The 17,448-nt window shown below is 37.0% G+C and overlaps 1 long non-coding RNA gene across 1 annotated transcript; it reads right to left on the reverse strand.

Annotated features, from left to right (window-relative positions):
• Positions 1 to 341: 341 nt before the first annotated feature.
• Positions 342 to 16,621, reverse strand: LOC144991139 (uncharacterized). Its single transcript, XR_013655059.1, has 2 exons — positions 14,666 to 16,621; positions 342 to 13,639 (listed from the first exon to the last, which is right to left on the reverse strand). It is a non-coding gene; the product is annotated as an uncharacterized LOC144991139 (long non-coding RNA).
• Positions 16,622 to 17,448: the final 827 nt, after the last annotated feature.

A 17,448-nucleotide genomic window follows, 5' to 3' on the forward strand; every position in this document is an offset into this window, starting at 1 on the left:
AAACTATATATTTTTTTGGAACAGACTGCAGTGTTTCTTGTGCGGATTTTTTCTGCCAGGGCTTGTCGGCTTGGTCTGTGGTTGTTGCCCTTTCTGGGGAAGCTGGAGTTTAACTTTGCAGCCTCACGGCTGTGAAGTGGACCCCGTTGATGTTCTAGTCTGGGTGGGTGCGGTGGGGATTCTCCTATGGCGAGATTTATAGAAATTTCTCTGATTAAAAAAGTTAATTCATGAAGACATATATTCACTGACATTAAAAAAATGTTTATGTGACCTCAGAACACGGACATTGTAGGGAATCGAACCCCATCCCAGTAACTGGGAGTACCATTACCAATGTCTTTTGCTTTTTTGAAGTCACATGGCAAGGAAAGCAAAACCTGCATCATGAATAACTAGGCCATAGGAATGCAATAGATACATAAATTTCAATTACTTTCTGAAGTACTTTTTGAGTACTTGGAATATGTTTGTAAATCAGATGGTTTGAAATTTAGAAATATGCAAAAAAAGGATTTTGATTCTTTACTCAATTGCTAACTACAGAAAAAAATGTAAATTTGTAATGCCTTATATGTATTCATGATGCAGGAAAAGAAACCATATTTCCATAAAGTCAGAGGATTGTGACTTAACAGAGATAAAGATGTCACCATCTCTCCCCGTCTCCTTCGCCACAACAACTGACACCAGCATGTATTTAGTTAAACATTTGACGTTTTAATTTAAGTCAGACGTTGTGACTCAACAGAGATAAAGATGTCACCATCTCTCCCCGTCTCCTTCGCCACAACAACTGACACCAGCATGTATTTGGTTAAACATTTGACGTTTTATATCAAGTCAGACGTTTGTGACTTAAAAGAGATAAAGATGTCGCCATCTCTCCCCTTCTCCTTCGCCACAACAACTGACACCAGCATGTATTGAGTTCAACATTTGACGTTTTATATTAAGTCAGACGTTTGTGACTTAAAAGAGATAAAGATGTCGCCATCTCTCCCCGTCTCCTTCGCCACAACAACTGACACCAGCATGTATTTGGTTAAACATTTGACGTTTTAATTTAAGTCAGACGTTGTGACTTAACAGAGATAAAGATGTCACCATCTCTCCCCGTCTCCTTCGCCACAACAACTGACACCAGCATGTATTTGGTTAAACATTTGACGTTTTATATTAAGTCAGACGTTTGTGACTTAAAAGAGATAAAGATGTCGCCATCTCTCCCTTTCTCCTTCACCACAACAACTGACACCAGCATGTATTGAGTTCAACATTTGACGTTTTATATTAAGTCAGACATTTGTGACTTAAAAGAGATAAAGATGTCGCCATCTCTCCCTTTCTCCTTTGCCACAATCATCAACAGTCACTTACATGTGTAAAACGACAAAGAACCCCATCATGATCACTAAAGTATGTTTGTACAACTGTACATTCGACTTTATAGTTTGTTGTTTTTAAGTACACATGATCGATTATCGTATTTTTTAACGTTGTGTTTTCAGAAACCAGTTGAATGAAACCTTTATGTGCCATGAAATCAGTTATTGTCTTAGAGTTTACTAAGTTTTCATTAAAATCACCCATTATAGCAATGGTATCACCCAGGGGCTCCAAAAGATCAACTAATTTCTTAAGGTTCTCTCTAAATAATGAAATGGCATATGATGGTGGACGATACAGAACTGCCACGACTATGTTTGATGTAATAAATCTGTGCACTAAACATTCAATATCTACATTTTGTATCTCTACATGTTCAAACAGGATATTTTCAACGGTGTACATTCCAACACCACCATGTTTTAAGCCTTTAATCACATTCAGTCTAGGATCTACTCCACTATAAGACAGTGAGCGTGGCATACTATAAAAATTATACCCACTGATGTTCAATGCATCAGTTAAAGGTGCATTTGGAAGCCATGTTTCAGTTACAGCTATGCAGTTAACATGTAACTGTTTTGTGCACAAAGCTAAGTCCTTTACATGCCACTGTAAATTTTGCACATTCATGAGGAAAATGCTGAATTCACATGAACTAGAAGTGAGATTTTCTTTATTTATCAGATATTGAGGCATGTTTGCCACATATTCAGAAACTGTTTTGTTACAGTAAATGGCCTGTTCCTTAAAATCTTGAATAATTAAACCAGACAAACTTGTTACGCGGCTTAATGCAACATAAGCCTGCCCAGGAGCAAAAGTTTTTTTCAAAGACACAACAACATTATCAATGGTAAGACCCTGAACTTTATGAACAGTACAAGCCCAAGCAAGTTTTAGAGGAAACTGACGTCTCAGACCACCTCTTCCTGTGACTCGTTCCTCTTCTGGAACAATGGCTACAGAACCTGAGACAAGCCCTGGATGATTTTCATACTGTTTCTTCCGTTGTCTTCCAATGTCTTTATTATCAAAATTCACAAAAACAATTTGTGGAAAGTCAGAGTTTCTATAGACAATATCAGTCACAATTCCACATGCACCATTGACAAGACCATCTGCCACATCAACATTTTTACAGAGCATGACACGTGCATTCTTCCCCAAAAGAAGTCTTTCTGCTAGACAAGTATTGTTAGCATTTGAATGATTACCACTTAGTAACACTTGTCTACCTGTTTCCTTACAATTTACATAATCTTGAGCTTTAATAGTTACATACTCTGGACAGGATGAGTGTAGATGGGTTAAATTATGTTGATTTACTTGACCATTAGTTGGGAAAATATGTAAAGCAGAGCTGCCTTCTCCCGTTTCACGTGACTTCAATTGTTGGATATCACTTTTTAACATTTCAGTACCTTTGCATCGTGTCCTAACTCTGCCGAGTAATTTGGCAAATTCCTGATCTTTTTGGCGTACAATGGTTTCTAGGCAAACAATTTCAAACACACCACACCAAAGATCCATACCCACATTTTCTACATACAATGGTTTTCCTCTCACTGGAGGTAATTGAAAGAAATCCCCAACTGCAATAATACAAACATTTCCAAACAATGCAGAGTTACCAGTTTGCTTTATTTGCCTCAGACGCCCATGAATATATGCTAATAAATTATGATCTACCATGGATATTTCATCAATTATCAAAATCTGTAAACTGCTGTAAATGGCACGTAAAGAATTTAATTTTTCCTCACCCAGTGGTGTGTAAGGTAAGCGGACATCTTTACCAATACAAAAAGTGTTGTGTATAGTACTTGCTTGTACATTAAACGCAGCAATTCCTGTGGGAGCCGTCAACAAAACACAGATGTCATCTACATGACGACAAAGAGGAGACAATAGTCTATTTGATTCATATTTTATTGCTTTAATTAGGTGAGTTTTACCAGTCCCTGCACCTCCTGTTATGAACAGGTGGAATGGTTCTGGCTTTTTTCCCAAAACCTTTTCCACACACCATTTTCTCACTTGGTAAAAAATATCCATCTGAATTTCATTTAAAGAGCGAATTAAAGCCAAGCCATCACTACGAGGCATTTTTGTGTTATTCAGTTGAAAGAAATGGCTATGTTGAGCAGAAACTCTTAAATCAGGAATATCAAATTCCTGTTCATCATCGACACTTTTTTGGTTCTGCAACAACTCTTGACACTCAAGTCTTTCCAATTCTTGCTCAGGGCATAATTCACACCAGGCATCTTCAACTACACCAGCATTATCTATCCCTTGCTGAGCATTAACCAATTTATCACCATCAATTTCAAATTTACTTCTGTTTAATGTTACCACGGACTTTACCAACTGCAGACCTGAATTACCAAGTCTTATCGTGCCCTTATGAAAAAAGTCTTGATACGTTTCAAAACCTTGAGGTTTCAGCTGGCTATCGCTGTAGTATGGCAAAAACAACTGCAGATTGCTTTGATAAAACAATTCAGGCTGTTTTGTTTCAGAGAACTTAACGTAACGTACAACAGCAGGTTGTGTGCGGGTTCTTTTTACAACATATCCAGTGTTGTTGTTCAACTTTATTCGCTTAGCAGCACTTTCATTTTTTGACAACACACGAAATTCGGAAGCAAATACTGCTAAACACATTGAAGGAAAATCATCACTCTTAGGTCTGTTCTTATATCTATCCACAATGTTTGTCATCCACATATCATCTGTGCTAACAGAATGCTTTGATGCTTTTTCTTTAAGTACTTTTAACGGTAAACTCATTTTAACAGTATTTTCACCAACAGGAAGAAACACAACTTTCCGAGAGCACTCTTTCAAATGTGCATTTGTCAGTCTATAAACACTTTCTTGAGCAGATACATCTCTGTTGTGCAAATATGTACTGCCTAATGTTTTTAGACTCTCTTTGGCAGAAGCATTTCCATCCCTGCATGCTTCCTTTTGTGCACACTGCAATAATAAACCCATTTCCTTCTCTGATTTAGAGATGTAAGAAATGATGTACACAACACATGCGTATGCGTCGACAACAAACTGTATATCCATATTAGCATTCCAGCATTTTAACAGTGGCTTGCTATATTGATTAATCCAAACTTCTTTAAGTTGACGTTTCAGCACAACATGGGTTTTCCGAGCACAACAGTTATATGCAGTTTCAAATGTGCTTTGGTTTAACCCAACAGATTCAAACAAATCCTCAACATTGTCATAAGTTGGCCCATCAGTTGAGAGAGCAGCTTTAATGTGTGCAATCAATGCAGAAGCCTCTTTTTTCTTCAATTGCGGTGTCTGTGCATTTTCTTTACAGTTGCAAGACTCTTTCTGTGATAACACACATTGACAAGACTGTGTCTCTTCAGCACTTGTGCTACGTGATATGAATGTACGCGCAGAAGGTGGTCTAGGAAAATTAAAACGACACACAGTTCCTTTTTTTTTACATGTTTTCGCATGTGTTTCAGAGTGTTTTTGCACAGATGTTACAATTTCCAGTAAGTCAATATTTGATGGTAACTCACAAGTCACATAACGATCAATAAATGCAATCACTTCAGCATCTGTATTTCTGTCAATTACAGGTGCATCCTCTATCCAAAACAGGCAATGAAGATGTGGTGAGCCTCGTTGCTGAAACTCCACCCTATAAAAATAATCCTTAATTTTTCCTATAGGACATGCAGGCGACATAAGAACCTCTTTCAGAAAACAATGCCAACGAAAATCAAACATCCGAGCAGCAGTGACAGGATTACGACGCAAAAGCTCACATCTGTCTGCCCATTCCAACTGCTCCACAGTTTCAGTTCTACCTTCGTGCTTCAGAATGCAGGAAAGTAAATTCTTCCAACGCATATCAGCTGAAGAAAATGAACAGAACCATGTGGGGATTCCAAGCTGCCTCACACAAGCCATGAGGTCTTTCTGGGCCGCCTGCCAAAAAGCTGGCGTACCTCTAATTGGTTTTAAAAATCGGTACCCATCATCAAATTCCAACATCCTTTTAATAGAATCATCACTTTTCAACAACTCTCCAGTAACTACTCGTTTATTTTTAAAATTATACTTACCTTTTCTTACTGCAATCGAAACATTTGAAACGACCTTTTCTAATTCTGTCATATATTGGGCAAAAAAAATATATTCCACATTTTGTGCAAAACGACAATCAGCATTAAGAATCCTGTTGTTAAAATATCGTGATAGAGTTAAAGGATGTTGTCTTCCATCATGATATGTTGGTCCACCCTTAGGAAACAACACAGGAAAACACTTAGCCTCATTTGTAATATCGGACAACAACTTCACCGGACTATTGCCTTCAGCGGGAGCTACATTCAAAATGTGATCAAAATATTGATCCAAAGCCTCTTGACCAATGTCTACTGGCATTAGACAAGTGTCCTGGAACATGCAATGCTGCTGTCTATCATGCAGAAGTTCATCTCCTAAAACATTTGAATCGTCAACATTTGCAGTGCATTCAACATCTTTTTCTACCACATCAGATGTTTCTTTACAAAAACCATTAATCCAATCATTATTAAATTTCACGTTGTTATAATAATAATTATGGGTTTGTAAAAACTGTAAAGCCTGCTTAACACGTTCCGTATCAACATACTGATATTCATAATGTCCTTTATAAGTAAGCTTCCGTTTTAATTTCACAGGCACAAGAGAACCCTCAATAGACATGCGTGGTAACAAATAAGTTGTTTGTTCAGTATTTGCAGGAACACAAGTAATAGGTCCATGCACGCCATTCTGTCCACCTTTGGGCAATGCTAACAGTTTCATAAATGGAATATGTAACGCTATTAGATGTTGTTCTAATTGATTTAAACATGCCAATTCCGCTGGTATAGGTTCAAGTTCTAAGTTATTTTTAACACTTTCAGCTGGTACTTTACCTTTCTTGATTTTAGCATGACACGTGTAACAAATCCACAATTTGCTTCTTGATGTTTTCATCCATTCACAATTTTTTGAGCAGTTTGCATTGCAGATATGCAAATAACCAGAAGTGATACATTGATCAGCGATAAGTCCAAGTCCTGCATTACTGTACAACTCTTTTTTACAATGTAATACTTGATGTTCAAATAACAACCTATGACATACACAACAAACAAACCCAGGTCCATCTTTAACTTTATCCAAAAATTGTTTCATAACAACATCAAACTCTTCCAACTGTTTTTTATTCAATTGTCGCTTCAATTTCATCCCATCCAACACACTTTTCCTAAAGTGAGGATCTTGACGATATTTTCTAGAACTCAGTGCTTTAACATTTTCTCTATGAGTAACATTACTCTGATATTTTCTAGAACTCAGTGCTTTAACATTTTCTCTATGAGTAACATTACTCTGATATTTTCTAGAACTCAGTGCTTTAACATTTTCTCTATGAGTAACATTACTCTGATATTTTCTAGAACTCAGTGCTTTAACATTTTCTCTATGAGTAACATTACTCTGATATTTTCTAGAACTCAGTGCTTTAACATTTTCTCTATGAGTAACATTACTCTGATATTTTCTAGAACTCAGTGCTTTAACATTTTCTCTATGAGTAACATTAATCTGATATTTTCTTTTACTCATTTCCTTAACATTATGTTTGTGTAACAAATCAAATTTATACTTGCTTTTACTCCCATTTTTAACACGATGTCTGTGTAAATCATCAGTTCTGTATTTTGCAGAACTACGTTCTTTAACCCACATTTTATGCATAGCATTTTCCCTATATTTATTTTTACTCAATTCTAATGCTCTGGATCTACGCAAAGAATCAGATGCATATTTCCTTTTACTCATATCTTTTTTCTTCTGTTTATGCAGTTCACTTGTTTGATATTGCATTTTGTGGTAAAAAGATCTCCTTTTTTTTAGATACTTTGAAAAGGAAGATTCACCAACTGAATCACAACTAACATTATGTGGTTGAAAAGAACGACATCTTAACAGTGGTTTCTCAGAACAAATACTATTGCTTTTACACCAATTGGCACACCCAATTTTACCACTACAATGAACACAAACAACAACCTCGTAATATTTCTCACCACATTCTCGCAAATAAATTGCTTGATTTCCAAGTATTTTATTTACAGGGTTATACTTTCTCCATATGCTACCATTGTGTACAAAAATTTCTACTCCCAAAACATTTGAAGTAGCTTGAATGTCAATCTCACATACAAAACTGCCAACATATTTCATACGTGACTTTTGAATGTACTCAGACACTGTGGCATATCCTTTCTCCAGCAACTTCATATGAATGTCACTGTTCTTTAGCATAAACTTAACAACAGCCAGTCGAACTCTTCTATGACAATTTTCAGATCCACTAATGACTCGAGAAATAGCACGAAAAAAACTATTGCCATCATTTAATATGACCTCTGTCTTACAAATAGAACCAAGCGTTACATTATTAGTTGGAATGTCTTCATACTGCTTCACAAAATCTAAATCAATATGTTTTGACAACAAAACTGCACTCTCAAACGACAATGGATAAAAACTGAAAGCATTTTCAACTAAATTGTTACTTTGATAAATTTCACTGTTTTGGTGATCATTGTTAACCAATGCACTAAACAAAACTTCATTACAATCACCAACTTCAGACCTGCCATGTTTAACACTCTTGCAATCTCCTTCTGACAGCATTTCTGAGTCTCTTTTGCGTTGCCTCATATTATGACCCAAATTATTTTTTTCCATAGATTTACACAACCCAAAACAACGCTGCTGCTGAAACATTTCAACGCAAGTTACAACTTCATAATGACACTCATTTATATTTTGCAAATATATGCCTTGTTTAGATATGGCCTTACGTTGACAGGCATATTTCAACCAACGTTCATTGTGAAATGTATACACACTCACACCCAAGTAGTCAGCTGTAGCTTGAATTTCAACCTCTGTAGCCCAACTACCAGAAAATCTCATTCTAGAAACATTGAGATATTCATCCACAGACATATTTTCAGATCTCAAAAGAGAACTATAATTTCCAACATTCTTTTGTAAATGTGTGACAACTGCACGTCTTAACTTTATGTGATTTTTCTCTGTACCACTAATAACTTTGGACACAGCCCTAAAAAAACAATTGCCATCGGCTACTATATGATCAGTTTGACATGGAATTCCCAACATATCAACCTCTAGAGGGTTAGAACAAGCAGTGTTTTCACAATGCACATTCAGTTGTTTACACAATGCTTGTGTAACATCAAAATCAACAGGGTAAAACTCAAGTTTCTTTGATGAAACATCAAGAAACTCAACATCCAAACTAGCTTCATTAGCATCATACCATTTTGTCTTCTTTGATTCACGTTGCACAGTAGAAAGCTTACGCTTTCTGTTACTTTCATGCAACGGTAAGGGACCAGTTTGAACATCTAAACTGCACCCGAAACCAAACTGTGACCCAGTATTTAATCCAGTTTTACAATCCTTCTCAAGCACACTTTGTTTATTTTTCTCACTATGATCATTGTCAGTAACAGCAACGGATGCAATTTCAAAAGCCATTTCTTTCCCTGCAAGTGAAATACTCAGGCAACAAATATAATTGTATAAATCATTAAGACTAGGAAGGTACATGATAATACTTCTTCCATTTACATCTGCCATTCCAGTACCACTGCGTGCATGTGAATCCACCACAGCATAATGGCCGTTTTCTGAAATAACAGCACAAGTACTACTGCCTATGGTCAAAAAACATGTTTTATACTTGACAAGCATGTGCTCCAGTCCCTTTTTAAGAGTTATCACTTCACCACTGTCAACAAATTTACCATTACTCACATTAACAATCCCAGAAACGTATTCACCATACTCAAACTTAAATAATTTACCATCAATTTCAGAATCCATGGGCAAATCAGGTACTGACAAAAACTTCAAATTTCCAGGGATGATTTTGTTTTCACACACCGAGGAGTAAAGCTGATCACCAAGAAACACAACATGGTCCAAGTCTGTTGCCTCCCACTCAAAAACACTACGATGCGTGTGTTTAGCCATACTCACCAGGGCTATTGCCATGCACTGCACACCTCTGTTTTGAAGCTGCCGATCTCCTTGATGAAAAGATCCCCTTACACAACGTTCTGTGTCAAATCTGTTACAATTGTTTTCATTTAAAATCACTGAAGATGATTTTTTTTTTAAATTACTGCCCTTTTTTCCAATTTTCAATGTATTTTTGCATTCCATTAACACTTTACATTTATCGCCAACCACAATTTTGTCATTTAACTCCTGAACATGTTCTTTTATAAAACCAGTCTGTCTTTTGCCCAAAACTGACTGATTCACACGTGCATCCTCTGCTCCCAAACCAAATGTATTATTACACCCGTCCCAAGAAGCTTCTTTCACAAACATTGAACTAATGCCAAACCATTCTGCATTCAAAGACTTTTTCAAGTTCCAAATGTGCAACATCAAGTCATTAAAGCAACTGTTGAAGACAGCCACAGATGTTCCAATATTAGAAAACATTCCAGATGAATCTCGTGCACCACAATCAACCACAACAAAATACTCTTTGTGATGAATGACAGCACAAACGAAACCCTGCAAATCCAACAAACACAGATCTTCCTCCATCAGTCGCTCCTGCATCATTTCATACAACAGTGAAAAATCTTCACTCTTTGAATCACCAGAATACACAGGCTCATTGATAGCAACATCCCAAATTCTTCCAAACACACTGAGCTTTTCAGAAACCTTGAATAACTTTTCGGAATTGTTCACACATCCATCACTTCCATTAAATGAACAAACCAACTGCACACCTTCATTTCAAATATTATCAACATCAGCGTCCCTCCATGTACACACTGGAGCAACAACATGGTTGATTGCAGCCACAACACAACATGTAAGCGATGTTGTACTATCACTTGAATTTGTCAATCTTACTTTCATTCCAGAAATCAAAGGCCTCTGTATTTGCTCCAGACAAACACAACCAGAAGTTTTACCTTCTTCCTGAACCTTACACACTTTGGTGCGACGCATATTAAATCCCTTCTTTCGTGGCATCTAAAAAAAAAATAAAAAAATGAAACCACCATTAAAATAAAATTCTCATTTCTATTATGTATACATAAAGCAATACATTTATACCACACAGACAAATAATCAAAAACATAAAATTAAATATTCAGACTATTGGAAAATAGTTATACACAAATAAATGTAACATGTGTCCTATAATACAGTGGTCCCCAACCCCCGGGCCGCAAATAATAAATAACTTACTTTACTTCCGGTTTATTTATATCTGAATCTGAAAGATGTTTTATTTTGAAAAGATGCCCGATTCTCTGTGTGACTGTCACACCCGTCTATGTCACCAGTAATGTATGGAAGCGATTCAGTAGCATTAATAAAAAGCAAAGTTAAAACCAGAAATGCTTTTTCATTTTCAAAAAGAAGCTGCATTTTGTTGACTCAAAAATAAAATGAAAAAACAATCCCCCAAAATGCTTTCTTTTCCTTCCTCAAAGCTTATTCTGTCACTTAATTAAAATGAAAATGGTATTTGACATTTCATTTTCAAGTCGTTCTCTGGTAAATGTGTAGCATAATTCATTTAGAAATGTTTAATTTGACCTTTAAAATGGATTAATAGAAATGCTTTTCTGATTTTCAAAATGAAGCTGCATTTTTTGACTCAAAATTAAAAAGAAAAAGCAATACTTCAAAATGCTTTATTTCCTTCCTCAACACAGCTTATTCTGTCACTTAATCAAAATGATAAAGAAAATGGTGTTTGACATTTCATTTTAAAAAAGGTCCACGGTAAATGTCTAGCAAAATTCATTTAGAAATGTCTAATTTGACAATTAAAATGGATTAACAGAAATGCTTTTTAATTTTGAAAATGTAGCTCAAAATTCAAATATAAAAGCAATATTTCAAAATGCTTTTTCATTTTATACTTCAATCCGCCTATTCTGTGTCATAATTAAAACGAAAATGCAAAGAGGGGATTGCATTTTAACATCCACCCTGCAAAACTTGGAGCAATATTCATTTCTTAAACACATTAGCAGAGGGGGGGTGGGGCGATGACGTCACTGCTTTCTCCGTGTGTACGGCCGCTGTCGCTGAGAGACCTGGTGTGTCTGTGTTCGCATTAAGATCACCTAAAACTGGGTCCTGTTCACAAACCGCTGGACCTGGCCTGCTCAAACCTGGATTCCTGGATCTTAATGCGAGAAATGCAGCAGAATGTTCCTTTAGCTCCCTCTTGAATCAGAAGCTGTGAATCCCAACCCAACTTCTTCAGCGTCGTCTGACCGCACGGATTTACAAACATATGATCAAGCAGAGCAGGCCTTTAATAATAATCATAACAGTAATAAAAGCACATTATGAAGATAGTCTCCTGCAGCTTCACGCTGAGTGAGTGTTTTTGGTCCAACCAGCAACCGTTTAGCATGGAGAAATCTGTCTGTTGATGGAGCTCCAGCTGTCAAACAGCAAATTTAGCTGCAAATAAATTTGTAAATATGTGAGAATTACATCAGTTTTTATTTTGTTCTGGACACCACTGGAAACACAAATTCATATGATGGTTTCTCGGATCATCGTAGCAGCATTTCCGCCTTCAGCGATCGGAGCTTCGCGCTCCGCTATGAAAAGGCAGCTGGCGGTCCGAAGATAAAAAGCTTGTCTGCGTGCGTCAGGAGGAGGACCGCAGAAGACGGACATGCTGCTAGTTAGTCCTGAGAAGCTGTGCAAACTCATCAGAAGTTCACAACCATCACAAAACCCTCTTCTCTGCCACTAACAGTCTGCTCCTGGTGCGTGTGTCTTTCAGCAGGCGGACACACGGAGAAAGCAGTGACGTCATCGCCCCGCCTCCCCTCTGCTAATGCTTTTAAGAAATGAATATTGCTCCAAGTTTTGCAGGGTGGATGTTAAAATGCAAATGCAATCCCCTCTTTGCATTTTCGTTTTAATTATGACACAGAATAAGCGGTTTGAAGTATAAAATGAAAAAGCATTTTGAAATATTGCTATTATATTTGAATTTTGAGCTATTTGATGCAGCTACATTTTGAAAATTAAAAAGCATTTCTGTTAAACCATTTTTATTGTCAAATTAGACATTTCTAAATGAATTATGCTACACATTTACCATGCACCTTTTTTTAAATGAAATGTCAAATACCATTTTCTTTATCATTTTAATTAAGTGACAAAAAAGCTGTGTTGCAGTATAAAATGATAAAGCATTTTGAAGTATTGCTTTTTCTTTTTAATTTTGAGTCAAAAAATGCAGCTTCACTTTGAAAATAAAAAGCATTTCTATTAATCCATTTTAAATGTCAAATTAGACATTTCTAAATGAATTATGCTACACATTTACCATGGAACGTCTTGAAAATGAAATGTCAAATACCATTTTCATTTTAATTTTAATTAAGTGACAGAATAATCAGTGTTGAAGAAGGAAATGAAAAAGCATTTTGGTGGATGGCTTTTTCATTTTATTTTTGAGTCAAAAAATGCAGCTTCATCTTGAAAATTAAAAGGCATTTCTGGTTTTGACTTTGCTTTTTATTAATGCTACAGAATCGCTTCCATAGTAACACAGACCAAGGTGCTCCTCTCAGTCACGTGATAAGTTATCGCTAAAATAAAACCCAGGAGCTAGCAAAATGAGTAAAAAACAAACGTCTTTGGAAAGTTTTTTTTGCATAGGTGAAAAGGCCCAGCCAGGAGACAGAAGAGGAGCCTTCTACTTCCAGAAAAAAATAGCTACATTTTTCTTTTTTGCACCATGAGTGGCAGAAGGGGGGAGGATGATGAGAGCCATGCAATGTTCTATCCATGGGTGTCTAAATTAAAGCTGGGATGTGTGATGTCACACATCTGTTCCTCCTTCTGCGTGGCGTTGCTACAGTAATCCTCCACCAACATCTCAAAGACCTGTCCGTTAACTTAAAAAATGTGCAATCAAGTTTATTGAAACAAGGTTGGGGATCACTGCTATAATAGATTATTAAACACTGCAAATTTAACTTACCTTTACCAAACTCTTTAATGGCTTACAAAACACAACGTTCTCTGGAAAAAACAGCAAACAGCTCCTCTCTCTGTTGTCCAGACAAAGGTTTAGTCACTGGTGTGGAAGATCCCTCAGAGGAAAACTCTGGAGTTACAAATAAAAATGTAAAAGGAAAAACATTTAATTCAAACAAAAATAAATACATAAACAAACTTTAATAGACATGAAATGGTAGATGCTCTCTGGGAGGCTAATCCATAGAGGAGGTCCATTAAAACTGAATGAGGCCTTGCCGTGTGTTTTAACTTTTGGGATAACCAAAAGGCCTGTATCAGAGGACCTCAGGGTCCACAGGGGATCATACATTAAAATCATATCAGACAAATATGAAGGCCCAAGACCATAAAAACATTTATAAACTAATAATAACGTTATCAATCCTAAAGCGAACAGGAGGCCAAGCAGCCATTTTAAAATCTGTGTGTGTTCCTGCAAATATATTCATACTGGCTGCCACACTTATAGATTATATGAAAACATTTATACACAAATAAATTTAACATGTGTCCTATGAAATTATTAAACACTGAAAATTTAACTTAAAACCTAAAAAGTACAAAATAGGTTGGAACTGATCTTCAGTGGAAATACTCACGGGTCGGCACGCGTTCAAAATGTATTATATGTGAACTGCTATGTATTTGATCAATTAGAAAGGAGTTTCACTGGTTAATGTGGTTTAAAAACCGTAAAAACTACATTCGAATATTTAATTGAGAACTACAAAGATGGTGGATAGACTACAAAAAAAAACGATCTCTGAAACTGATAGAAACTTGTTGTTTGTCGACCAGTATCGATTCTACATGTCATTTTGTACATTTGTGTCCGTTTAAAAAGAAAATTCGTCGGTTGGTTTGCTTTGAAAAGTCTTTTTAAAATTACGTTCGAAACAAAATGCCCGCCATCACTTCCGGTTCAACGAAGTAAAAGGTCAAATTATTTGCGTTCGTCTAATCAATTTTAAGCAACTTTTACGGTTTTTTATTCAATAAAATTGATAATCAGAAGGTGAGTAGTCGTTGTGGCGATGTAAAAAAGTGTCGATGGTCGATTAAAGTAATGGTTCGTTTACAAGTCGCGGGAAAATTCATAATGGTCGTGACAAACCTCGAGTCAAATTGAAGGCGTCCTCGGCGCAGTGCGTCTGGCAAGGTCGAGTTCTTCTCACTGGGGGTCCTGTAGTCTTCCTTGCTGGTCAGGAGCGTCGAAGATCGAAGTGCAGAGGAAATGAGAAAGTTCTGAAAAGAACTGATTTGCTCAAATTCGGCAAGCTTCAGCGAAATTCTCTGTGGGGTGTGATTCTCCAGTCGTCCAGCAGGGGTCGAGCAGAGGGAGTACTCAGACGAAAATGCCCTGCCTTCAATGGCTTGACCAGCTGCTTGACTTGTGGTTTTTCCCATCATGCATTTTATCGTTCGTATTTGATGAAGTAGATTGATTACATGTTATTGCTTTCATGAAATAATAGAAGTTCTACTTCGTTTAGTTCCGTATGTATGTGTAGAACATTTTATAGTAATTATTTTATTGATCATTAGTCCGTTAGGGAACATTGTAGCTGTTGGGTTTGTGCCCCATTGGCATGAGTTCTCCCATGGACCAATCAGACAGCTCCGTTTTTAGTTTGATCCCAAGGGTTAAAATCTAATAAAATTACATTCCAATCCCAAAGTGGTGGTGTGTTGTCTTCTTTGTGTTATGTCTGTGTTCAAAAAAATGTTTTGTGGGTGATTCTGTTAGATACATCTCACAAGAAACGTTTGCTATTCAGGGGTTGTGACGTCATACTTCCCATGATGCTTTGCTGGTGGGGGAAGCCTGCTGCATGTGAACTTTGTCAAAGAACAACAAAATCTTTTACAGCATAAATACTTAACGGTCACCTGCTACCTAGAGGCCGAATTGTAATCCCTTTGACTCTCTCTGGTGGACTTTTCTTAGAAGTTCAATCGGCTGCTTTATTTAAGTTGAGAAATCTTCATATCTATAAATATAAAGAAGTCTAAAAAATTTTTCAAAACACAACTGCCCTTACAGACAATTAAAAGAGGAGTTGAAATGTATAACACGGTGAAGGAGTTTTTGTGCAGAAAAAGTACCATTAGTAAAGCTGGTAGCAGTGACTGCAGACGGGGCTCCTGCTATGATCAATAGACAAACAGGTTTCATCACTCACTGTAAAGCTGACCCAGACTTTCCAAAATGTCTGCATTACTGCTGCTTCATTCACCAGCAGGCCTTATGTGCACAAGTGATTGGCTCTGGACACATGATGACTCCTATTGTGAAAATCAACACCTCAGCGGCAAAGCAAAACAGCACAGGATTTTCAAGGTGCTATTGGAGGAGATGTCTGCTGAATATGGTGAATTTGAATTTGGTGAATCTGAACTTGCATTTTTGACTGAAATTACTGAAAAACTAAATCACTTGAACTTCGAGCTGCAAGGCAATGGCAAAACTATATTTTATTTATGGAACAGCCTGCAGTGTTTCTTGAGGGGATCTTTTCTGCCAGGAAACTTCAGGAGTTTGACAGACAGGTGACCAGCTGTGCAGCTGTTTGTGTACAGGGAGAGTAACAGGGGTGAAAGGACACAGCCCTGGGGGGATCGGGTGCTTGTGGTCCGAGTATCTGAGACGAGCTTCCCCAGCCTCACATACTGCTGTCTGTCCGTCAGGAAGTCTGTGATCCACCTGCAGGTGGAGTCAGGCACATTCATCTTGGAGAGTTTTTAATACCAAAGATGTATGAAAGACATACCGAAAAAATATGTCTTTCAGTGTTTAACTGGCTGTCTTTGGATTATGCATGCCTGAGTAATGGCCATTCTTACTACTCATCTCTCTGTTCACTGCTTGCTAATTTACATAGCAGGGGTCCCAGCAGGAGGGGGCGGGGTTGTAACACGACTCCTTCAGCAGAGCCAGGCTGAGAGAGGCTTTGACATGTAAGATGTTAGATGTTAGAATGCCAGATGTTAGAATGACCAGTTCATTTTATATCTATGAAAATATTCAGGGAGCTATGGGACATGTTCAGCTTTAGGTCTGTGAAAATTGGTGTCGATTGTTGAAACATAAGTTACCATAAAAAAAATGTTTGTTTGGAGTCTAGACAGATTTAACACAGGTTTTTGGATGAAAAGGATTTTTTATAAATCATCTGTTACACTTTTAAGTCTGAAAAAAATATGGAAGGCAGCAAACACAGATCCCTACCGTTTTTAATTTTTTTGTGCTGATATTTGAAAGATAAGTTATGCAAAAAAATAGGTGTTTGCAGTTTTGCCTAAAAAGACGTTTTCGGACCTTTTTGGATGTAATGCTCTCTAAGATGTCACCTGTAACTTCAATCATTCTGAATTTTTTTAGGAAGCAGTAGCACATAAATGCCTATGAAAGTTGAATTCTTGGTGCTGATAACCTAAACAGAATTTATGCTAAAAATCTTTGTTCAGTCCAAAATTTCATTAAAAAAATCAAGTGATGAAGTTTCTCGTAGACCCTATAGTGTTACATATCAAAGCTGGAGGTTATTAAAGGCATCTAATTCTGAAATCTCAGCTTCCTGAGACAAACGGCTGATTTATAATAAATTTCTATTATTTGGGTGCACATAATCGACCACTTCCTGTTACGCAGGCACCGTCAGGTGTACACCCATGAAACTTTACATGATGAGAGAGGACCCTTCTGAGTATCTCCAGTTTTAATTTCATGCACATCGGACAAAGCAAAGAGAAAATACAGGGCAGAATGTGCCCAATGCAATAACTAGGTGGCGCTATAGAGCTCGTCCAAGATTGTCATATCCATGGGTTCAGAATAGAAGCTTCATCATATCCATTGAATTTCAGTGAGATTGGACAAGGAATGTGCACGTGAGA

The sequence above is a fragment of the Oryzias latipes genome, chromosome 3 (assembly GCF_053564925.1).
Source record: "Oryzias latipes strain Hd-rR chromosome 3, Olatipes_Hd-rR_3.1".
Lineage (NCBI taxonomy): Eukaryota > Metazoa > Chordata > Actinopteri > Beloniformes > Adrianichthyidae > Oryzias > Oryzias latipes.